The sequence below is a fragment of the Lemur catta genome, chromosome 19 (assembly GCF_020740605.2).
Source record: "Lemur catta isolate mLemCat1 chromosome 19, mLemCat1.pri, whole genome shotgun sequence".
NCBI lineage: Eukaryota > Metazoa > Chordata > Mammalia > Primates > Lemuridae > Lemur > Lemur catta.
The window spans coordinates 35388573-35414802 of NC_059146.1; the positions used below are offsets into that span (position 1 = coordinate 35388573).

The window sequence follows — 26230 nt, forward strand, 5'->3', positions numbered from 1 at the left end:
TATTGTTGTCTATCCAAGCACAACTAAATATTCTCTTTTTTATCAATGTGGGATAAAAGTGCTGCCTCGGAAACTGTGCAGGAGTCCCTCCCCTCTGAGCAGTTACGCCACGTCTGGGACTTGGGTTCACGGCAAGGGGGGTGGGGTGCTCCAAACACCACCGTGGATTTTGCTCAAAACAGGCTCATAACACACATTTCAGGTAGAAGGCAGACCCCATCCTGGAGGCTCAAGTGACCTTCCACCCTTCCCTGAAACCCACCTTCCTTTCCTACACCGAGGATTAGCAGTAACTAAGACAACTTCACCTAGAGTACAATGTCTTCTTATTAAATGCTATTTTTCCAATTGTTGTAGCTCAAACTGTTTAACTAAGGTTGTTATAAAGCATAATATACTCCTGTTCTGAAATACAGAACACCAGACTACTGAACCTTTTCAGGGTCATTAAACAGCTGTAAACATTATTACAAAAATAAACCAGGGATTTCATGCTTACATTTTGGCCTAGAGCTTGCTGTGCTGAGCAAGTACATTTTTTCATCTCTTACAATCAACGCCGGTGACATTTGGGCATCCAAACAAATTACATCACAAACGTTACCGAGGTGGGCAGGACACGGAGTGGTTTATTTGCCAGATGATTAACAGATAAACAGGAGGGCAGTGCGGGTGACCCGTTCCACTTTGACGGATGCATAGACAATGCTCCGAGACAGGGCCAGAAATAGTTAAACCCTGGCTGAATTTATTAATGAAAATGTATTCAAATGGGGCTGCTGAGTACGATAACCATGTAACCAAGAGAGGCAAGTTGGAGATGCGGGCGAACTCCCCAACTTCTTCCCGTAGAAGGAACGTCGGCCAAAGGCAAGGCCCTCGCTGCCGGGATATGGGCAGGACTGGGTGGGCGGCTTAGCACGTGGTCCCTGGAGCCCCAGGCAGCTTCCATGCTGGTGGGACAAGAGTTCGAGGACTTGGAAGAATAAGGAGGAATAAAAAGTGTCCTCTCCTTGGAGATTTTAGAGGGCTTCAAAATTCTCAAGAGCAAAGAGGTCTCTCCACCACGTTGGCGTTTGGAGTCTAGGTTGGAACTGTAGCCCAGACAGATAATGAACACACACACATCAGACAGGAAAGGAAAACAGCCACTGGTCACCTTCTCAGAGTGGGAAAGACTTCTGGCCTGGATCCCTGGTCACCTTCCGCCCACACCCACACCAGGCCAGGCAAGTAGGTGCTGGGGCAGGATTAGAACAAGTTCAGAGAGGGTGGCAGCTAAGACAGGGGCTGTCAGGCAGAGTGAGCTATCAATCAACACAATAAGAGTAACCACCATCATCACCACCGTCACCACCGACATCAACAGCATCCTCATCCTCTTCCTCCTCCCCACTGACATTGCACCCGCCAACACCAATCACGGTCTCACCTTAGCCCTGCGTGACCTCAGACGGTAGGGACTGCACTATCCCAGTACTAAAAATAAGAAAACAGCCTCAGAAACTGAAGTCATGAAGGCCACATAGCTGGGCCCCAGCTGATTGCAGGGCCCTGGCAGGACATGCTCGTGGCCAGGCGGGTTTTGATGTCCACACCGTGCTCATTCCTATGGTGGGGATGCCACAGCGAGCTGCCACCTTCGTCATTTGCGAAGCGCCTGGCAGGAAGGAAGCCGTCGCCACGGGCGAGCTCGAGGGAGGCCGAGGCCCAGAGGACTCACCAAGCCGCAGGCCAGCAAGTGGAAATACGCAGGGTATTCCGGAGAGAAACTGTCCCGGGGGGCAGCCGTGGCAGGCACCGTGGGCTGAGAAACGTGACAGCTCACCAGTTGCTAGACCCGAGGGTCACACGAAAATTTATTTTTAGATTCTTCTGTTTTTCTTAGTATTTATACAGACCGATACATCATTCCACCGTCTCCCGTCCTGAGTCAGGCGGGCGGTTCCCCAGCTGGACTGGAGCAGCGGGCAGAGAAGGACACCTGAGCTCCCACGAACAGGAATCCGTCTGCCTGCTCCTCCTCTGGTCTCTGTGCAACCCGGCACCTGCCAGGGCCTCCGTCTCTTCGTCTCTAACAGACTGAATGTAACTGTCCCACTCGCTGGACAGGGCTTGGAGAGAGCAAGTGGGGTGCGGGAGAGAAAAAGTGGCATTAAAATCGCCGAAGGCTCTACCTGTTCAGCAGCCTCTCCCAGCTGCTGCCCACAGCAGTTAGCATCGCCTTTTAGGTCCAGGAAGCACCTCAATCTGGTGGCAGGGGACATGCTAGAGGGGAAGGTCATGACCTTTACGCACACCAAGGTACACAAAGTGGTTAATAAAACCTCTCTCATTCCCAGTGTTATTGGTGCACCTGTCAGGTGGGACTTCTGTCATGCAGTACCATTATGCAAGGCTTGCGTGTGGCAAGAAGTGGGCACTTCTAGAGATCTACAGGCAGCACCAGGTCCCTCCCTTTAAAGGCTGACTCAGGGATGGAGACAGTCGGACCCATGAGGACAGCAGTCGGGTCAAAGGCTGCAGAGGAGGTGTGGGGCCTGGCGTGGGCCTGGCACTGTGGGTGGGGGTGCGGGAGAGCAAGGGGGGAGCGGCAGACCTGGGCTGAAGCTTGGGGAGGCCACCAGGTAGAGAGGAGGAGGAGGAGGAGGAGGAAGTCAAGTGAGTCAGAGGCACCTGCATGTGCAAATGGAGACTGAGCACGGAATGTTCTGGGGACAGAGGGGGGACAGGGTGGAAGCAGGGGGCCAGGTGCAGACCCGAATGCCCATCGCAGCAGGACAGAGCTTAGATTCAGTGCAAAACGGGGCTCAGAAGGTCTCAGCAGAGGAGCAGCGTAACGTGTGTGCCGGACCCCCGCAAGCGCTGCTGTCGCATTGCCCAGAGAAGGACCCCAAAGGCTGAGGCCCTGAGACCACAAGACCATCCAGTCGGCCCTGCGGAGCCTCCACGGAGGCAGCCACTGCCCACGGGGCTGACATAGTCCCTTCTGCAGAAAACTCAGAGGACGACGGCTTCAAAACGCTGCACACCTCCTGGCTATGCACAGCCAGAGGACGCAGTTTCTATCTACTGCGGGTCAGGGAAGATGCAAAAACAATTACGGATGGGGATAAACTCCAGGACCACAAACCAAACATCTGAAAGCTGCAGCTCTTGCAGTGAGAGCTTCTCGTGCACGAGAGAAAGAGAGAAAGGAGGGTCGAGGTTTCGGAGGAAGGCGTTGGTCTTCCCGCTCCTTCTTCGCAGTGGTGGAAAGTGGAAAATGGGCCCCTCCCCAGGTCTCCTAGCAGCCTGTCCCCCACCTCCATAACTGCCAGCCGAATCTACCTCCAGGCTCCATCCTGGTGTCACCTGCTCGGCAAGCCTTCCTGGGCCCGCCCGGGCTGCAAGGGACCCCTCATTCCTCAGAACGGCCAGGAAGTTCCTCCGGGCTGTTGGGACACTTTCTCGCAGGGCTCCTTGACACGGGGCTGCTGGAGACCCCATCTCCTCTCCTCCCTGGCTGGAGCCCTGGGAGGCTGGGCATCTTCCCAGCCACCGTCTGCAGCTCCGGGGGGACCAGCCACACCCGAAGTGCTTGAGGTCCCCTGGCCCTCTAGGCCTATGGCTGGCCACAGAGCGGGGAGGGGAGGTGGCCCAGAGCACCACAGCCATGATCAGCACCGTGTGAACATCGGCCCGGACCCCACTCCCAGAGTCAGGCACCGAAGCAGTGCTCCCATGTCTCCCAGGGGGACGGTTTGGGACGGAAAGGGCCCCCCGATTCTCTGTAGTGATTTGTCTGAGCTGTGTCTACCCCACCAGGGAAAGCAACAAGAACGACTATATATATATATATATTTTAATGAATGGCCTACCTTTAAAATGATAATGCAAAACTGAAGATGATACCAGCACTTGTCATGAGCGTATCGATCACTCCTCCCTTGCGGCTTTCTCTCTCCATTTAAACAGACTTGGTCATGGCAGGAAGTTAGATGTTTAATCCCGTTAGCCCTCCTTGGCTCCCTGCTCCACAATGGCCAGGGAGGGGTGCATCGGCCTCAGCACACAGCACCCCCCCCCTGGGCACAGGAGGCCCCGGCCTCCACCGGCCTCCACCTGGGACAGGGCGGCCAGGGAGCCGGCACCAGCACCCCCCCCACACACCCCCGCCACCCCCAGTTACAACCGTTTATATCTGAGCTCTTCTAGATGACGGTATCTCGTCCAACAGTTTATTTTCATTTCTCAGAGGCCTCAGGTTTGATTCAGCGCAAAATTAAATATAATGTAAAATGCCCACATGCGCGAGGGACCAAAGGGGCCTGATTTGGAAACATTCGTAGAAGTCGGCCCGGGGAGACTCGTCCGCGGGGGCACCTGTGGAGGACGTGAGCTCGTACACACATCATCCCGCAAGTACACGCAATCACTACGGAGCAAAAACCCGGGTGCCTGCCACCACCGGGCTGAGGCCCACAAGTGGAGCCTGGCAGGGCCGCGCCGGGTCCTCCATGCTTTTTGGCCCCCTCCCACTTGCTTCTGCATTTTCACACTTGCTCATACAAATATTCATTCATTCATTCATTCATTCATTCAGTGAGCACTGCTGACCACCCCCTGGGCCTCAGGCACAGTCTCTGGCTCTACAAAGAGAAGAATCCGAAATATCCACCTCCCCCCAAAGCCCATCATCAAAAGGACAGATGGATCAGAAATACGCACCGCAAGAGATTGTGATGACATCACTCACAAAAGGGCCAGGGGACTGGGAGCGTTCTGACGACAACAGTATCTCATCCAGCTGTGTCCTCGGTGCCTGACACACAGGCGGCCCCTGGGCTAGGCTGACAGTGCAGGTGGCACTGCCACACCCTGCCCTGGGCTGGCTCTGGATGGATGACGGCCTCCACCCCGAACCTCTGCTGACGCCTCCCTCCCTGACCCCAGACCCCCTGGCCCCAAGATCTAGGTCCTTGCCCATAGGCAGGAATGAGGGCCAACTGGGACAGAACAGGGGAGGGGACTGCAAGGGGTGTGACAAATCCTACGATGCCAACACCTGCCACAGAAGCGACGTGCCCAGATGCTAGAACAGGGCCTCACCTGTGGCAGGCGCTCGGGAAGCACCAGCTGGATGGACAACTCCCCTCCCGATGCGGTGCACTGGCTCCCCCACCCCGGTGGGCACCTGCAGTGTGCACCTCACACAACTGTCCTTTCCCCGCCTCAATGGGCTCCTCCTAGTCCCACGTCCCAAACCACACCTGCATCCCAGCCTAGGTAGCCGGGTGGCCTCAGATGCCCCCAGCCCCTCTCTGAGTCACGGCCTCCCACGTAAGCCCAGGCCGGCCCCTCGGTCTCTGCCCACCTCCTGGAGGATGCCACAGAGGGCCCCCGACACCATCCCGAACCACCACCAGTCTGGACTTGAACTTCACTGATGCTGAATTTCAGGGAAACATTGAAAATGCAGCAACTCACATTTCTCTCCGCACGAGGGAGGAGATGCCATTCGTGGGCTGGCCCAGGACCGTCGGTGTGGCCCCTCCCACCCTGCACAGGCTGAACTTGGTCGTCCGACACCCACGTCGTCCCCCGGCCCCAGCTCAAGTGGCCAGGAGTTACCTCTTAGCAAGGGGCGTTTAGCAAACCCCGAGGCGATCTAACACCGCACAGCCTGCTGAGAGGTGTCACCTACAGCAGCCGCAAACAGCGTCAGACTGTGGACCAGCTCCAACTGTGGTCAACTGCAGGGTGGCCACCGCCACTCTTTGGGCTCCCGGGACTCTGTGTGACAAAGGAAAAGCGGTGGCTGCTGCTGGAGGGTAAAACGTATCTTACGCCAAGAGAGCCGAGGGCCAGGAGCTCCCAGTGGAACCTCCTCAGCTACACACCTGTGACGTGAGGGCAACAAGAGGGCGGCTGGGACATCAAATGAGGTCATTGGTGGGAGGGGCTCAAAGCAGCACCTGGCACAGGGCTGGTGTCCTGCACAGGTCATCGCCGCTAGCACCTCTCCCGTCCTGCGAAGACTCCCGCTACCGTCTGTGTGTCAACACCACCAACCTCTGCCAGGCCTGCAGCAGCCCCGGTCCTGCCCAGAGCCACTCCTTACCCCGGTCCTGCCCAGAGCCGCCCCTTACCCCGGTCCTGCCCAGAGCCGCCCCTTACCCCGGTCCTGCCCAGAGCCGCCCCTTACCCCGGTCCTGCCCAGAGCCGCCCCTTACCCCGGTCCTGCCCAAAGCCGCCCCGGTCCTGCCCAGAGCCGCCCCTTACCCCGGTCCTGCCCAGAGCCGCCCCTTACCCCGGTCCTGCCCAAAGCCGCCCCGGTCCTGCCCAGAGCCGCCCCTTACCCTGGTCCTGCCCAGAGCCGCCCCTTACCCCGGTCCTGCCCAGAGCTGCCCCTTACCCCGGTCCTGCCCAGAGCCGCCCCTTACCCCGGTCCTGCCCAAAGCCGCCCCGGTCCTGCCCAGAGCCGCCCCTTACCCCGGTCCTGCCCAGAGCCGCCCCTTACCCCGGTCCTGCCCAAAGCCGCCCCGGTCCTGCCCAGAGCCGCCCCTTACCCTGGTCCTGCCCAGAGCCGCCCCTTACCCCGGTCCTGCCCAGAGCTGCCCCTTACCCCGGTCCTGCCCAAAGCCTCCCCTTACCCTGGTCCTGCCCAAAGCCGCCCCTTACCCTGGTCCTGCCCAAAGCCGCCCCTTACCCTGGTCCTGCCCAGAGCCGCCCCTTACCCCGGTCCTGCCCAAAGCCACCCCTTCCACAGCCTCCCGGGAGTCCAGCGCTCGCAGGCCTTTGTGGTGGTCGGGGAGTTAACAACATTACCTTTTTCCCTTTTAAGAGTACTGCAGCTGATAAAGAAAAGCTGAGCACCCCCCAGTAGAAGTCTGGACAAAAGGTGTGCGAGCAGGCAGTTCACAGAAGAAATTGGCTAATGACCATAAAAATGTCACTCCTAACTAGAAAGCAAGAAGACTCAAATTAAAACAATAGCAAGTTCCATTTTTAAATAATTATATTGGAGATCGTGCCCAGACCTTGTGGGGACCCCACATTGCCTCCCTAGAATCCTGGCAACCCAAGGTGGAACAGGGAAGGAGCCAGAGTGGCCTCAACTTCCCCGTCCCAGAGCTGTGACACAAGATGCTTGAACACCACTGGCTGTCACTTCCGGGAAGCCGGGCGAGGAGGTGAGGGTTGGGGAAAGCGCTTTCAGACATGTGCCTGACGGCAGAAGGGACACAAAACCCCACAGTGCCAAAGACCAAGGCTTGTGCTTTCTACTCTACCCGGAGAAACCTACTTGAACCCACCCAGCGTCCTGCCCGCACACCTCGAGCCAAACAACCAGCTCTCACTTCCGGGGGATGGCGTGTACCTGTACACCCGTGCACTGTCTCCATGTAAGGACAAAGGTTAAAGATCAAAAGTCACTGTTTTTCCTGTGGCACAACTGCCCAGAGTTCATGCCAAAGGCTTCCACCAGATCTAGGGCCCACCCCTGCCCCCCGACCTGATCCCACCTCCCTTGACGGCTCGGGAAACACTTCCGCGCCCCATGAATGAGAGCCTGGCGCTCCTCTCTCCTTGTGCAGAGCTGCTCCCTGAAGGAAGTGAGGCATAGACAATGGCTGGCAGGGCTGGAGACATCCCAGAGATCATTTAGCTCCTGGTCACTTAGGCTGATGTGCCCGTTTCATGCATAGTTAAACTGAGGCCAGAAGACAGGGGGTGGCCCACCTAAGGTTATACAGCAAGTCAGTGGGTGTGTCTGTGTCTCTAAGCACCCAAGAAATTCAGTGGGTGCTAAGTAGCTGTTGGATGGATGGATGGACAGGTGGACGGACAGGTGAGCCGGTGGATGAACAAGAAGAACCGATGGGCAGACAGACAGATGCACAGTCCAGCCAACGAATTCCCAAATGCTCTTGCCTTTACCCCATAAGCCACCAAATGGGGGCCCAGATGCTGCACAAACACTTCCATAACACAGCTTCCCCCGCCAGCCCCCACGCTGGCCAGCCAGGTGACGCACATGCCCTGCGTCTGCCCCCCAGCTTGCTTAAAGTCAGGGAACGTGTCTCCTGCCGGCCTCGCCAGGCCTCTGCAGAGCCCAGCGTGTGGCACGGTGCTCATTAACCAGCCGAAGACGTCTATGTCGCCACCGCCCCCAGGGAGGTGAAATCCTCCCAGAGAGCAGCCTGCAGGGTGGTCAGAGGCTGCAGCCTGTGTACTGGGGACCCAGCACATTCCCCTGCAGGTCCCCCTACGTCCTTCCTGCGCACACAAGCAAGAAGAGCAAAGACGGGGTGAGGGCTAAAGACGCCCTGTTTAGAAACACACTTCAGGAGGCAGGAGAGGGTGCATCCGTGCTCCTTCATGGGTTTGATTTGCATCAAATTACATCAGGTTGATGTGATGTAACATGACATTCCCCCCATGAAATGCATAAATCAAGGCACCCTATAAATTTAAAGGAATAGAGCTCTTTTCCAGAAGTGGCTAATTACTCATAAACAGCAGATATTTTATTGCCGTTAAAGTCAGTAGCAGGTTTTTAACAGCCAGAGCGCTTTGTAACTCAAGCTTCTCATAGCACAGGCCTGGGGAAGCCAAGCGTCACCTGTTTGTAGCTCCCTCAGGGGTCGCAAAGATCCTGCCAAGGTGGACCACCTCTGGGAGGCCCCGTGGCCGTGCCCGGCTGTGGCGGGTTACCAGCCCTGGCCCACCGCAGGCTACTGGGAGGGCAGCCTGGGCAGCCCCTGTCTAGGAGGGGCTCCCTGAAGACATCACCTGCTGCTCGGGACTCCCAGTGGGGTCTGGCTCTTCCCGCACACTCGTGCCCGTACCGGTTAATTGGGTCCAGACTCCTCAGCCGACTAGAAAGTCCTGCACAGACACTTGTTTCCTTCCACTGTGCCCACCACAGTCCCTGCATGGGAGAGCCCCTCTTCCTCCCCAGTCCTGCAGCTTGAACGAGATGTTGCCAGCCCCCAGACACTAACTGTGGGATCAGTTTGAGCCAATCATAACGTCCCACTCCCTGGCCTCAGTGCTTAGCTCCAGGCTCAGTGCATGACCTAATTTGGGCCAATGAAAGTGAGAGCTAGGGCTTGCCAGGGAGCTACGGGATGGTTCAGACACTCTCAGTGAGGGCTGGAGCTATGGCAGCAACTTTGCTACCAAGAAGAGTGAGCGTCTAACGGTGAGGCTGTATAGCATTCAAGAACAAGGCCAGTGCTGAGGAGACAGAGGAGGAGAGAAATCTGCTGCTCAGTGACATAATTTGAACTCCTGGATCAAACGGCACCTGAAGCTGAACTATTTACATACTTTGCACGCACATAAGTGAATACAGTCTCCTGGTGGTTTAAGCTGGTTTGGGTTGGATTTTCTGCAGCCAAAGGAGTCTTGGCTAATTAAAAAAATAATAATAATAACTGAAAGAAAAATCACCCTCCCTTTCAGAGAAACCCTGAAGCTCTCTCAGTTTCCACTCTGCCCTTCCAGCCTCCCCCCTGTCCCAGGATCATGCCAACTCAGTCCCACCTTTGCCCTTTCTGTTGAGCTCATTCGAATCCTGACCTGCCCGAGCCCAGGAGGCTCCCCACCGGCCCCCAGGTCTGCAGCCGTGCACCGGCTTGAGCTCTTGCAGAGTGTCTGGTGTGAAGCGGGAGGGAAGGCTGAGCCTTCCCTCCGTGCCCGAGACGCGGAACGAGCACTGCACAACAGGCACCAAGAAGTCACTTCTCACCATGCCCAGCTGCCTCCTTGCCACTTGCCAAGAAATCTGAAATTCCACCGTTGGGTCTTCCCCCCAGGGCTGTCCTCGCTTGCTGCAAGGAAGAGTGACTTTTTATATGTTCAGTCATGAGTCTTCCGGAAGTCTGTGTGGTTCCAACAAGCCCCTCTGAGCAGAGGCCCTTCGCACATGCTATTCTTTTTCTATCAATCCACCCTCCCCACCCGCATCTTGGGTAACTTCTTCAGAGCTACAGCCAGGTATCACTTTCCCTGGGACGCCCCCTGGCTTCCCTGGACCCTGCAGATGCCCCCGCTACACGCACACAGCCACTGCCTGCTGAGCACGCTGTGTTGCTGGTGCCCAGGGCAGAAGTCTCCTGGCTGCCGAAGAGCGTGAAGCCGGAGGACTCCACGTTGCACAGGGTTCCCGGGTCCCTCGCGCCCTCTGTCAGCGCGGCGCCGGGGCAGGGGTGCCTGGCCTCCCTTGCATTGCGTAGGAAGGGCAACACAGGCCCAAGAGGCCCAGAGGGACCAGGCCCCTTCCCAGGGCTCCTGCTCTGAGTCCAGGCCCCCTGCGGCCCACTATATGTGTGTGTCCGGGGAGAGCAAGGACACCTGGACATGTGGGGACAGGAACCGGGCGCCTGGAGCAAGGAGAGTCAACGGAGAAGGAAACTGAGCCGCAGCCAGGCCATGTGACCCAGAGACGTAGTGTCCCCAGGTCAGCATCCGTGGAGCTGCAGGGTGGCCACCGGGAGCCCCTCACGCGCTTACACGAGCAGGGCTCAGCCCAGGCCCCAGCAGAGCACGGGTCACTGCAGGTGGGACGCGCACCGCGCAGACCCTGGGAAACACGCCCATGTTGCTTCTTCCAGAGGCCACGCTCAGCCCTGGCAGGGAGCCTGGGACCGCCGTGCCCGGCCTGCCTTGAAATCCCAGTCATGTTACTGCTTGTCTGCCCTCCCACCTGCCCCGCCCCCGCCGCCCGGCGCAGCAGCCCCTCCCCTGCCCCCTGCCCCCCACAGCTGCTGCGGCTGCCAGCCTTGCCCCCGCTGCAGCCCCCAGGAGGAAGCCCTGCCCTGCGTGCTCCTCTCACAGTCTGGGCAGGCCCTCAGTGGCTGGGGACAGATTGAGCGGGCTGCGCAGAGCCTGTCATCTTACTCCAGAAGCCCAGCTGGCCAGGGGCTGGCACATGCAACCTCTGATCTACGAAACTGCTTGTCCACCCCCAGCATCCTTGACTCCGCAGGTCCCCGTGCCCAGCAGCGACAGAGGAAAGGGATTTGCCGATCCACTCGCTCACTCGTTCATTCATTAACCTGGCACAGGAGAGCCACTTGTTCAGTCTCTGCCTCCCCCATTAGCCGTAAACTCTGTGGTGGCAGTGACGACTCTACCTCTGCTGCTGCTATGTCCCTGAGGGCCACCTGAGTGCTGGGGGCCACCCAGCAGACTTTCATTGCTGTTGTCTAATGTTTTATTGTAAAATATATAGAATACCTTTAATGAATATTTACTTAGTGAATGAAGAGGTAAATAAATGCATGGATGGATGGAAGGAGGGATGACTGGATGGGAAGAAGGAGGGAGGGAGGGGGCGTGGGAGAGAGAAAGACAGAGGGATAGAAGGATGGATGGGTAGATGGGTGAATGGATGGATGGATGGGTAGATGGATGGATGGATGGATGGGTGGGTGGATGGAGGGATGGATGGGTGGGTGGATGGATGGATGGGTAGATGGGTGAGTGGATGGGTGGACAAATGGCTGGATGGGTGGGTGGATGGCTGGATGGATGGATGGGTGGATGGGTGGATGAGTGGATGGGTGGATGAGTGGATGGATGGGTGGATGGCTGGATGGATGGATGGGTGGATGGGTGGATGAGTGGATGGGTGGATGAGTGGATGGATGGCTGGATGGCTGGATGGCTGGATGGGTGGATGAGTGGATGGATGGCTGGATGGATGGATGGGTGGATGGGTGGATGAGTGGATGGGTGGATGAGTGGATGGATGGGTGGATGGACAGAATGGGGAGATGAGCATCTTCGGTGTGCTGGGTGCTATGGGGACTGCAGGGATGAGCATGGACAACTCTCTTCTACAAGGGAAGAGAGTCATATCTTGATACCAAGCCTGAGATCAGGAAGAGCACAGCAAGTGCCCCCAAGAGACATACTTTGGCAGGGAGGTGACAGGAGCATTCAGAGAAACATGAGGGGAAAAGTCAGCACCCATTTTAACATTGTTTGGTATCTAGCAAACTTCTTGGGCTGTAGGGCCCTTGGGTTAGTGACACATCTTTAGTCCTTTCTAGAAAACTTAAGGCTACCTGAGGAGAGGGCTACTCTGTCTGGGGGTCTTTCTGGTGCACCTTCCCCAGGCTTGAATCCACTTTGAACCTCTGCAGTCCATGTGTCCCGTCTTCAGGGGAGTTTTTCTGCAGAGCTCTGCTTCCCAGAATCCTAAACTCTCCAGCAGCTCAGGGTCCCCTCACTCGTTTCAGAAAATGAATAAAATAAAAATGGTCTAAAAGGGCCTCTTGGATCCACGTCTCCAGCTGCAGGCATCCACACACCACCTTCCCGACGCTGTTTGCACAGAGTCGTGCTGTAATAAACCACCTTCGCGTTTTTGCCGTGCTTTGGTACCCCTGCTAATATTTTTTTAATTAATTCACTATTTTTTACTTTAATGCATTTAAAAGGAAACTATATCATTACCCTAAATGGAAATTTGTATCACTTGCTCTAAATTAAAGGTAATTATAAAAATAAATAAAATGAGAACAATGTTATTAAATTCTGGCTGAACACTGCTGCCGGCAGCCGGCTCTGGCCTGAGGCCTGCTCTCTCTTCTACAGAGCGAGGCTGGCAGAAGGTATTAAAGACCCCCTGGGAGCCAGAAGGCTTTCTCCTGGAGACCTCGGTGGGCGTGGCGGGGGCAGGTCTCTTCCCTGTGACTTGGGTTATTTGCGGGAAGGGGACAGAATCTCCTGAGGTAGCCTCGGACTCCACTAGTGGCAGCTTCCACCTGGTCAGGACAGGCTGTCACTCAGCTCCTCCCTGAACCAGTAATGACCTCCAGGTCACAGTAGGTTAGGGTCTTCTGAAGAAGTTCTGAATAACGGAAACTGACGGGCCTTTCCTTCCCATTAAAGAAAAACATTAATTTGCAAACATACTGACTCTTCCCTGCTCTCCCTCCTGGGTCCTCGCAGACCCATTCCTGATCTTTATTTTCTGCAAAGTCCAGGGGACCCGTCATGGTCCGGGGGGCCTGCTCCATTTTCAGAAAGCCCCCAGGGCCAGGCTGAGCTGCTTACCCATGGTGCCCGACCCCGAGGACCTCACCCTCCAAGTTACAGAACCCCCAGAGGGACAGGGGCTGACAGAGACCCTGCCGTCTCTAGACCCCACAGGAAAGCAGAGCCCGTGTGCGGCACAGACATCAACTTCAGCTCACAAGCAGCAGCGCACAGCCAAGCCAACCGAAAACACACGCGCGCAAACCACACGCTGGTCTTACGCATGCTCAAGTTCTAGGTGCACTCAGAGCCTGGCCCGAGGGGGTTACTCGCACCCCACCCTCTGAAAGATAAAAGCTCTGAAAATAGCAAAGCCGGACCCCCCGATCTATCTTGTCTTCCTCTTTCACAGGAGGAATATTTCAAATATCAGCAATGAAATCTTCAGAACAACTAAATAGACGGGATTTAGCTTCGTGATGAACCACACTATTTTCTCAAAGGGTGAACAAAAGAGAATTTAGGATGTTTCTTTTTTAAAGATTTTGTGTTTCCTTGATATTGCCTGAGCTGGTGCTTCCGAGGCTGGAGATTATCTGTGCAGCGCCGGGCTCGCTGTAATTAGCGCGCAAGTAGCGGCTCCACTTCCTAGCAATATATTCTCTAAGACTTTGATGATGCTAAGAGATTTTGAATCCCACATTGCAGACTTTGAAGAAACTGCATCGGATGGAGACACCTTAGATGAAATTGAAAATAACTTGGGTCTAATATGCCTCCCCAGGAGCTTTCCAGAAAGAACGGGTTAAAGTTATCTGTTCGTGCTGTGCTGTGGGTCAGGGTGTAAGAAGGTCGGTCTTGCGGGGCGCCTTGCAAAGCGTAAGAGATGGGGCCAGGCCTTCTTCTTTGGGGGTATTTTGGCCCCGGAGTCTCTTCTCTGGTCTCTAACATAAACGACTTCCTTAAAGGATTTAATTAATTCTTAAATGTGCACAGGGCCCATGAGCACAAACATTAACTTGTTAAAAGCATTAAGCCAGATTCTGTTCTCAGCCATGCACAAGCAGTTCCCCGTGACATCCCAGGGAGTGTCACATGCAGGCTGGGGCTCCGCAGATGCCCGGCACCCTTTGTGCCTGTGCCCAGCCTGCCCGCAGAGCCTGCGAGCGCCAGGCCGTGACTCATCGCAGGCCGGCCTCACAATCTGGCCTCTGCTCCAGCCCCCAGAAGCTGCACCCGGGTGAGAACTCTGTCCCCGTCTGCTCAGTTGTCTTTCCTCTTCACTGAGCTCCCTGGGCTGCTGATGGCTTCTCTGTGCCTGGCAAGGACGCGGCGGAACAGGGGACACGTCGGGAGTCCTGCCTGGATGGGGTGAGCTGCGGTGAGAGGTGCCTCGTGCTGACACCTCCCCAGATGTGAGCACATCAGGAGACGGAGCCTGCTGCCTCTTCTCAGACACCCTCCCAGCCTTGCCTCTCCCGGACACCCCACCCTCCTGCAGGGTCCTCGCACGGTTGACTCATTTACGGGCTCAGCTCCCATCTTGCTCACAGCCCAAGGTTGCTTTATGGGATCTGTCTGGGGTAGAATCTGATTTAAAACAGCAGAAGCAGCATTCACCACCTGTAAACTCGGCCATGCACACACACGTGCACACACACACACACACACGTGTGTGAGTATACACACATGCACTGTGTTTTTGCAATGGCAATATCTGCTGCTGGATACGGGGAAAGGATGTTCCTATATAGTATGGGAAGAAGTGACAATTGGTACAAGTTTTCTGAAAGCAGTTTGGCATCATAGATCAAACATCTCAAAAATATTTATAGCTTATGACTCAGTTTTCCACTCCGAGAACAAACCTAAAATGCTATCAGTGATAAAGACAAAACTCTACTGAAATGTTATTTATAGTAACAGAAAGACACAGATGCCCCAAGTGCCCAAACATGGGGGATGGTTACATCAATGCTGCTAAGAGAACTCTGCACAGTAAAAATCAGGGTTTTAGAAAACATTTCAGGGGATGGGAAAATGCTTATGATATAATTTCAAGCGAAAGATAAGGCTACAATTACAGTTTGATCCTGATTCTGGAAAAGAAAAATATATGTATGGAAAGCAATGAAAGGAAATAGAATATTATTTCTGGGTGGTGAGACTAATCCTCTTCTGTACGGTATTGTGTATTTTCCAAATTATTTCATGGGCATGCATTATTTCTCTAATCAGAAAAACAGAAAGTTATTTCTGAAGAGAAGACTAAAATGAAAGAAAACACACCCTTATTCATTAGGGATGAATCTTCAATACTTTTAATTTTTTTATGAATTTTTGGTAACTGGCTATATCTAGTTTGGAGTTTGGACTGTGACTAAATAAATACAACTTTAAAGTAATAATAACCATTGTAATGATGAAAGTATTTTAACTGCATCACCTTAGTGAGAATGTGATTCCTAGAGGTGATGCCGTAGTCATGGTTGGATGAAGGACGCAGGTGCCCTCCCAGGTGGTCCAGCATCACAGGGAACTTCCCGAGTCCCACTGCCCTCCCCACCTGCAGAGGGGCCACCTCTGTCCCACCTTTGCAAATCCCTGGGCAGAGTGCTGGCACACATGCAGTTGTTCCAAAAATGTCATGTAAGTGAATGAATAAAGATGCTATCTTAGGAAGATGGAAACACACAAGTTTAAAGTGTTTTTTCTCCTGGGATTCCTGGATTTTAACAACAAACCCTGGAAATCTAAATAGTTCCATTAAGTTCAACCATCATTACCAAGTGTCTACCATTAAATGCAATGAAATAAAGGGCATTAAGTTAATTTCCTCTAGTCCACACTCCACCCACAGCTTGGTGGAAACCCAGGAAGGTGCAGCACCTGGGAAAGGCTGCCTCCTCCAGAAAAGAGAAGAAGCCGCACAGTGAGTAGGTCAGAGATGTCTCCTTCATTGCAGACAGGCAACCCCTAGGAATGCTTCGCAGAGGTCAAAATGATGACACAATATTCAGAAATCTACTACAACAGGCCAGTGAACAAAATCTATATGATCATTTTAATAGATGTCAAAAAGATTCCAGCAAAATTAGGTAATCACTTTTGGTTCTGTGTTTTTTATAATCCTTGGTAAAACCAAAAATAAGATCACTAAAACATCTATCTCAAAACAACCCAAAACATGGCTTATGGTAAAGCAACAGGAACGTTGTCATCAAAATTAAAAACAAACTAAAGATGTAAAGATGTCTCATTTAGCACAATTCTTAAATACTGGTATGGAAGCTCCAGCCAATACAATTAGCAAAGAACATTTAATAAGAACTATAAATACTGAAAATAAGAAAAAATTATTATTACTTTCTAATGTCATGTTTGACCATTTAGAAAACTCTACTGAATGTGAAAACCCAGGGGGTCAAAATTTAACCAAAATCTGCTGTAGATTATGTTAAGGGGGAAGACTGGACACACCCATTCTTCTTTGCCACCCCAGCTTCCTGGAAATGGCATAGAAGGTGTTTTGTCAGACAGGATAGTGGCATGAGAAAACAAGAGCACCATCAGCATGCCAAAAATTTTGAGATATTCCTGGAAAATGGAAAATAGATATAGAATCAGATTGATAGATGTAGAATGAAAGCCACAGCCTCAAATACACTCAGGGGAAAGAACTTGGGTGGGGGGGAAATGAGCTGATCCAAAGAAACTCAGGATGAAAAGTGAGTGGTAGAAGAGAGGCTCATCCCCAAAGCCAAGCACCACACACAGTACTCTAAGGACATGAGTCACCCAACCAGAAAAATGTCCTAGCATGAGGGTTGCGGTCTGGGAAGAAGTAGAGGAGCTTAAAGTGACGTCCCATAGACATGGTGGGGAGGAAGATGGCCAGGCAGCTCGCCAAGAAGGCCAGCACCTGCGTCTCCTGGTGCCAAGAGAAAGCCTGTTCTCTGGCCAGGGAGGCTGGGGACGGAATGGGGAGGAAAGCAGGACAGTCCCAGCCTGCCCACCCTCCTGCCTGCATTGCACACCCTAGACTGAGTCTAACGGTTCTGGAGCCGTCTGCAGCAAGGAGCCAGCAAGCGTCCCCCCACGCCACAGGGAGGGGCCTCACGTGGTCACAGATCCACAGAGGAGGAGTCTGCCAGCTGCCCATACTAAGCTACTGGGACTCTTTTCATAAATATGAGTGACAAGAAAGCTCACTAGACCTGTGCAGGAAGCTAAAAACACACACACAGAAAGAAGAATCAAGATGACCCCAAAAGAAACAAGAGGTATTTAGAGGACAATGGAAATTTAATTAAAATAATAATAATAATATAAAACCACTTATGTAGGGAAAAAAAGATTTTAAAGGGTGAAAAAAATAAGAATTTTTTTTAAATAAAAGGAAGAGCAAAACAAAAAAAATTTAAATAGTATCTTTACAAAGAAGAAAGAGAATATTTCACTCATGAGGAGAGAAATTACTGGAACCAGCAATCAGAGAAGAGAAAGAAAAGTGTCAGACATTCAAAACTTGATTGCATGTATTTCTGTAAAAAGTTGATTAAGATCTGAAAACTGAATAGATATGGTGCCGGCCAAATTTCTGACATAAGATAATGTTGAAAGTAGTACAGGAAGAATAAAATGGAAAGTGAAGGAAAAAAATTAAAAGATGTGGTGGTCCGACTCAGAAAGTCTAATGCCCATCTAGTCTGAGCTCTAGCAAGAGAACAAGCAGCTAAAAGTTAAGACATGTTGATGATGGGGAAGACAAAGAAAAAATAAAAAGAGCTAAGTTTGAAAGAATTCCCTAGGTGCTGGGAAAACTTCAGGAAAAAAAAAAACATTCATGCACTGTCACATCCAGAAGAAACTTTCAAACTCCAGAAAAAAAAACAGAAGAGAAGATGTTAAATGAAAAAGAAATGGCTCACCCACAAAGGAGTAAGAATTGGATTGTCGTCAGACTTCTCATTGGCAACACTGGATGTTTCAAAACAGTCGAGTCATATTTTCAAAAGGCTGGGGAAAGTTATTTTAAACTGAGAATTCTATACATAGCATCAAGTGCGAGATAAAATAACACATTTTCAGATACAAAAGGACTCAGACTCACTCTGAGATATTTAAGGCTATTATATACCAGGGGAAACAGAAAATTTAAAAATAAGTGAGCCAGAGATCAGTTAACATTTAAGTCTAAATAATTAGTAATGCATAATCTTTTAAAAAAGAAGTCTGGAATAAAAATCATAGATCATTTTCACATGAAAGGAAAGGAAAAGGAGGTGGTACTTGTTCAAGGGAGGACGTGGACACGGAACAGATGTGCACATGTACATACATGCACGTGTGTGTACAGGCACACATGTTTAAAATGTGTGTTGGAAATTAAGTGTGCCCATTATATGAACAGACCCCAGGTATATACTTTCTAAATCAGAAAAAAAAGGAACAAAGAAAATTTGACCCAAAAAATAAATGGAAGAAGGAAACAAATAAAATTTGATATACCATGATAAATAGACAATATAAATATATAAAATAAGATACCGAAATAAAAACCAAATATGTCAGTAAACTTAATAAATGTGAATGGGTTAAAATCATTGTAAAAAAGGGAGATATTGGATTAGGTTAAATATATGTCCACCATCTCCTCGTTTTACACTTTTTATGTGAGAACCAGCTTATACATAAAGGTTGAAAATATAGGAATGGAAAAGACATATAGAAAACAATGTCAATAAAATAAAAGTAAGTATTGCAATATCAGTATCAGATAAAATATAATTCAACATTAAACATTAAATAGGTATGGGAAATTTTATGTCAAAAAGAAGTGTAGCGGCTGGGCGCGGTGGCTCACGCCTGTAATCCTAGCACTCTGGGAGGCCGAGGCAGGTGGATCACTTGAGGTCAGGAGTTCGAAACCAGCCTGAGCAAGACCCTGTCTCTACTAAAAATAGAAATAAAAATTATCTAGACAACTAAAAATATATATAGAAAAAATTAGCCTGGCATGGTGGCGCATGCCTGTAGTCCCAGCTACTCGGGAGGCTGAGGCAGTAGGATCGCTTAAGCCCAGGAGTTTGAGGTTGCTGCGAGCTAGGCTGATGCCACGGTACTCACTCTAGCCCAGGCAACAAAGTGAGACTCTGTCTCAAAAAAAAAAAAAAAAGAAGTATAATGTGTCAAAGAATTGCAAGGAACAATAACAGTCATTAACTTCCATGCACCTAACAACAAAGCTTTAAAATATATAATGCAAAAATTGGGATAATGTAATGCAAAACTAATAAATTTATGGGCAACATTACCACATCTTTCTCAGATAGTAATAGGAGAATTAGATGTTAAGGATAACTTTTTAAAAATAATAGTGACAGAATGTCACACCCCCAGAAAATATGAATTCTTTACAAACACTGATGCAATATTTCAAAAATGTTACATGTATTAGAACACACATAGAAAAATTCCTCAATAAGTTTTTAAAACATGGAAATCTTATTAACCACATGTTCAAATTAAAAGTAAAAACAAAGTGACAGCAAAACAAGCAAACAAAAATGCTACAATGTCACAAAGGCAGTAGTCAACTGAAACTTTGTAATCTTAAATGTGATGACTAGAAAGTGAAAAGGATTGAAAACAAATGAACTAAGCCTTCATTTCAAGAAGGGAGCGGTGTAAAAATAAAACTAAGGGAAGTAGAAGGAAGGGATTAATAAAAATAACGGCAGAGGCCGGGCACGGTGGCTCACACCTGTAATCCTGGCCCTCTGGGAGGCCGAGGCAGGTGGATCGCTTGAGGTCAGGAGTTCGAGACCAGCCTGAGCAAGACCCCGTCTCTACTAAAAAAAAAAAAAAATAGAAATAAATTATCTGGACAACTAAAAATATATATAGAAAAAATTAGCCGGGCATGGGGGCGCATGCCTGTACTCCCAGCTACTCGGGAGGCTGAGGGAGGAGGATTGCTTAAGCCCAGGAGTTTGAGGTTGCTGTGAGCTAGGCTGACGCCACGGCACTCACTCTAGCCCAGGCAACAAAGTGAGACTCTGTCTCAAAAAAAATAAAATAAAATAAAATAAAATAAATAACAGCAGAAACAAATTAAACAGAACACCCTCCGTTCTCCACCTCCCTGAAAAAAGACTCACTTAACACAATGAAAAGCTGGTTCTTTTAAAAGACCAAGAAAATAAACTTGGCAATATGGATAAGAACATGGAGAGAAAACACAGATAAACAAAATAGAATTGAGGAAGGAGATATAAATTCAGACACAAAGGAGACTTTAAAATCGTAATAGAACACAGAACAACTTGGAAAATCTAAACTAAAATGAATGATCGCTTAACAAAAAATGATCAGATATGATGCAATGAGAGGTAAAGTACCTGAATAACATAATAACCATGAGAGAAATTTTAACGATAATTATAGTTACATTTACAAAAGCCCAGTTGGTTTTATGCTCACATTTTACCAGACCTTCAAAGAAACAAATTATCTCTATGTATATAAACTGTCCCAGGATGCAGAAAAGGTAGAAAACTTCCCATTTCGTTCTCTGAGACTAGGGTAGTGCTACCCCATATAGCATGGGAGAAAAAAAGAGAAAGAGGAGGGGGAGGAGGAGAAACTACTACTGCTAGTATTACTGCTACTTCCACTACTCCCTGTAGAAGCTACAAGGTGATCTCATTTATAAACATCACTGTAAATATCCTAAATAAAGTGTTCGTGAGATGAGCCACACAATATATTTAATATTAACATAATTCATCAAAGAACAACGGGAATTTACCCTAATAATTTAAGATTCACTCAAAAATACAAAATCTATCAATTCGTTATATTAATATCTTACAAAAGAATAACCACATCCCCAAAAGCACTCGATATAACTCAATATGCCTTGTGATTGATAAAAAGATAAATGAGGCCTCCATTGTACGTTATGCTTAATGGCAAATACAAGAACCATGTCTATTAAAGTTAGCAACAAAATACTCCGTCCTGGAAGTCTAAGCCCGTGTAAACAATATGAATTTTTTTGGAAAGAAAAGAAAATATAAGATACGATTATTGACAAGGACCACAAAAACTGTCATTATTAGCAGTTGACTACCACTCTACATAAAAAAGCCAAAGAATAAAGTATAGAACTGTTAGTACTAATAAATGTGTAGTAAGATGTCAAAGATAAAATCAGTATACTGAAAATGATCATTTTCTTATATACTAAACCAAATTGTAAATTATCAGACGTTTCAAACACCCAGAAATAAATACAATAAGAAATAGGCAAGACCTATGGAAGTAAAACATAAAACTTTATGAAAGAGCATAAAATAAGTCCCAAATAAATAAATAAGGAGTATATCATGTTCACGGATCAAAAGATGATATTGTAAATATGTAAATTCTTATTATATTAATCTATAAATCCAGGTCCAATTGCCAATAGAATCATCTATCAAACTTAGCAAGTGAAATCTAAGATTCATCAGAAAAAAATGTGATAATAGTTAATTACAGTTTAAGAAAGGAGAATAAGGAAAGGGCTTGGGCACTGTCAAATCAGAATATAGTAAAACTCTAGCAACTGCAATAACGTGGCTGTAGACAGGAGGAGACAGGTAAGTCAACAGACCAGGTAAAGAGAAGCCCCAGGTGACACCTGGCTTTGATGCACAGTGAAAGGACAGGCTGCTTCATAAACTTATGGGGACACTGGGGGCTGTGACCCATCTAAAAAAACATCTCACATGAAACACTTCACACAAAATTAATTCACACAGTAAGTTTTAAAACTAAGAAGTTATCGATAAAAACGTAAGAGAATTTTTTTCATAATCCTTGGCAAAGAGAAGTTAAATGCCGTTAATCAAAAGATAGCATAAAATTTAAAATATTTCTCTGCCGTCCCATATATAAAATGGAAATTAATATATAAAGAGCTCCTTTATATCATTAAGGCAAAAAAAAAGCAATCCAAAAAAGTGTGCAAAAAATATAAAGAGGACACTTAAAAATTAAGCTATACATAGTCTTATGAATAGAAAATAGATCTTTATCTATATGCTAAGGGAAACTCATATAAAAAAACTTTTAAAAAATGGTGCATCAGATTGGTCAGAACAAAAGAGCTTTCTTTACAAATTGTTAGCAAGAGTGTATGAAACTGACCACTCTCACACACTGTCTGCAGAAACGTAAACTGTGCACTCTTTTTAGAAAGCGGTTCTGCAATAACCAGGAAAATTGTAAGCGTGCACACCCTTCAACCTGACAATACCACTCTGAGGTATCTGTGTTATAAAAATATACATTCATGTATGTGCCAGAAATTTTATTGCAGCATTTTTCTATTTCAAGAAAAAAATGGGAATTTTTCAATCACTGATCAGTTGGGAAATACCTAAGCAGTTATGGCACATCCATATCATGGAATTTTGTGCAAGTTTAAGAGAATTTAATAGATCGCTATATTCTTATGTATACAAATTGCCAGTGGCAAATCAATGCAGACGGGATTTTCCCATGTTTGCACAAAACAAGAACGTCTGTATATTTGCATGTATTTATGTACATACAGAGACACACCAATCCACAGACAACAGTTACCTCCGGGGCACAGGGTGGAATTGGGGTGGGGGTGGGAGATTAGAATAGACTTTCACTTTTCATCCTGTATTTCTTTGATGTGATTTTTTAAACTTGTTTACAAATTTAAAAAAACAAATAGTAAATGGAGTTTTCTTATATATTCTCTATATCAGTTGGAAAATAAAATTTTTAAATCTCATCTATAATATCGAATCATGAATATAGTAAATGTGTGTTAGGTGTATATATAAAATTTTGCCCTAATAATATACATCAAAATAAATGCTTAATGGATTTGAGATTTATATTTTAAAATAAAGCCATAGATACATATGAAGGTGAATTTAGGAGTATATTCATATATTATCAGGGTAGAAAATTATTTTCAAAGCATAACACCAAAGACAGTAAAGGAATAGATTAAAATATTTGATCACTTAAATCCCTTTATCTCATTAAAAACCACAATGTACAAAACTAAAATGCAAGTGAAAAACTTGGAAGAAACAATTACAAGACATGTGTAAGACAAAGGGTTAATATCTTTGATGTACGAAGAGATCCTAAAATTTAAAAAAAAAAAATCAGATACCCAAAAGGAACCTAGACAAAAGGCATAAACAGGTAATTCACCAAAGCAGAGTTACAGCCATTCCATTAAAGATATACATCTTTACATCTATAACATAGACATATATCAATGTAAAAAGTAGATACACATATATGTTAAGCTTAAGAAATAAAGAGTAAAATGAGACACATTGCATATCAAATTGACACATGTATTACTTTGTTAAATAAAACTGAACATTGGCAGAATATAGGGAACAGGGCACTGTCATGATTTGTGTGCGGGTGGTCGGGAGGGGATGTAATTTGACATAACATGCTTGAAGGGCAATTTGGCAACAGGTATTCAAATCTTCAAATGCACATTCTCTTTAACCTGGCAATTCCACTTCTAGTAATTAAACCTAAGGAAATAATTAAGAATGTGCACAAAGATTTCGCTGAAATGATTTCCATCAAAGCGTCATTTATAAAAGTACACCCAGATTGCCCTTCTTCCTTGTCTGCTGCTAGGGCAGGGGGTGGGGGTTCTGGTTCAAGGGGGAGCAGGGATTTGGAAGGAGAAAATTAGACAGGATACCTCCCAAGGATAACATCGTTAGAAAAGAGAGTTCTGCATGATTAGGAAGTCTTGAGATGCCGTTCAGTGGAACAAGTTATAACAGTTATGCCAGTAGGGGTGATCTGAGTCTTATAGGTGGACCTATTGCAGGCTATTGGCAGGAAATAAATTCTCTAAGTTCAAAACCTTTTACTTTTACATTATTCACTTATTATTTATTCATTTTTCCATTCAACAAATATTTATTTAGCAACTGCTCTATGCCCAACACCATTCCACATACCAGAGATGAATATTTACATAGAAAGATATGCATGGATGGATGGATGGATGAATGATGGATGATGGATGATGGATGGATGGATAGGTGGATAGATGGATGGATGGATGCATGGATAGATGGATGGATGGATAGATGGATAGATGATGGATGGATGGATGATGGATGGATGGGTGGATAGATGGGTGGATGGATGATGGATGGGTGGGTGGGTGGATGGATGGATTGATGGATGGATGAGTGGATGGATGGATGGATGATGGATGAATGATGGATGGATGACGGATAGATGGATGGATGGATGATGGATGGATGATAGATGAATGGATGATGCATGACTGGATGATGGATGGATGGGTGGATGGATAGGTGGATGGATGAGTGGATGGATGGTTGGATGAATGACGGATGGATGATGGATAGATGGATGGATGGATTATGGATGGATGATAGATGAATGGATGATGGATGACTGGATGATGGATGGATGGGTGGATGGATGATGGATGGATGAAGGATGGATAGATGGATGGGTGAGTGGATGGATAGATGATGGATGGGTGGATGGATGAGTGGATGAATGGATGGATGGATGACGGATGAATGATGGATGGATAGTGGATGAATGATGGATGGATGATGGATAGATGGATCATGATAGATGAATGGATGATGGATGACTGGATGATGGATGGATGGGTGGATGGATGATGGATGGATAATGGATGAATAGATGGATGGGTGGGTGGATGGATAGATGATGGATGGGTGGATGGATGAGTGGAAGAATGGATGGATGGATGAATGGATGGATGGATGATGGATGAATGATGGATGGATGATGGATGGATGGATGGATAGCTGATGGATGGGTGGATGGATGAGTGGATGGATGGATGGATGATGGATGGATGATAGATGGATGGATGGATGGGTAGATGGATAACTAATAACAAGCAAGGAAATAAAATAAAACAAATCAGATGGCAACTCAGATGTGAGGCCACCTTGATGTCCTTCTCCATCTTCCTTCCCCTGTCCTCACCAATATTCCTCTCAGGTGCTGAAATTGGCAGAGGAGGAACAGCTCACAGCTCTCATCAGTGGTTGATAATATTTGATTTAATGGCATTAGAAGAGAGTGATGACTTTTTAATTCCTGAAGCAAAGGCCGTAGCCCAGAAGGATAGTGCAAATGTAGTATAGGGGGGAAGGAATACAAAGGATAGAGGTGGTAGAAGGGTGTGAGGATTGCCTCACAGGGCACACCTGTAACTCAACACCATGAACTCATCAAAAGTGGTGCACAAGAATGTTTAACACCCATGTGGGGACACCTGGAAGGTTGGAGCAGCAAAGACCTTGAACAGCCAATTATACTGGGGTACAACACCTGGGTTTCCGTCCTCCTCCCCATGGGCTGTCTGGGCTGGACTGCGTCACTGGAAGCTTGGATTGAACTTCCTCTAAATCTCCATGCGTGCGTGCATATGTGCACAGGTACGTGTACCTACTCACAGGAACAGGGACACAGCCCACCTTTCTCGTATCTAGAGGCATGCGCCTAAGACCCCTTCAGGGCTGGTGATGAGTCTGCCAAGGCAGGTACCTACACTGCCCATCACATCATGCAACTTATTCTGTGACTGACACTTTCCCTGGAACCCCAGGCACCCCCTACAGGAGCTCAGTACCCACATCCAAAGAGAGAGAGAAAAAAATGGAAACCATCTAAATGTCCAAGATGGGAACAGGGCAGAGGGGATGGGTATATACACAACTAATGCGTGCGGTGCGCACCGTCTGGGGGATGGACACGCTTGAAACTCTGACTCGGGTGGGGCAAAGGCAATATATGTAACCTAAACATTTGTACTCCTGTAATATGCTGAAATAAAAAAAAATTAAAAAACAAAACAAACTAACAATAAATAAATAAATCTCTACCCACAGGACACAGTTAAATAAATAAATCATGATAGAGTCATGCAATGGTTTTTGCACTCATCAAAAAGGGTGCAGAAGAATATATTAAATGAAATGGCTCATTACAAAATGGTATATGAAGTGGGATTCCACTGTATGTACAACAACAAGAAGAGAAGACATATGTGCATCAAGGAGTTTGGAAGGGGAGACAGCAGAGAGTCTGCCTTGGTAATCACGAAGGGATTTCCATTTCCTTCTTGCCGCTCTGCTCTATTTTAAATTTTTCAAAATAA

The 26230-nt window shown here is 48.0% G+C and overlaps 1 protein-coding gene across 2 annotated transcripts in view; it reads right to left on the minus strand.

The window, feature by feature from the left end:
- The window catches only part of ZNF536 (zinc finger protein 536), a 414784-nt gene that overhangs the window by 233691 nt on the left and 154863 nt on the right, over positions 1 to 26230 (minus strand). The gene's annotated exons all lie outside the window — the stretch shown is intronic.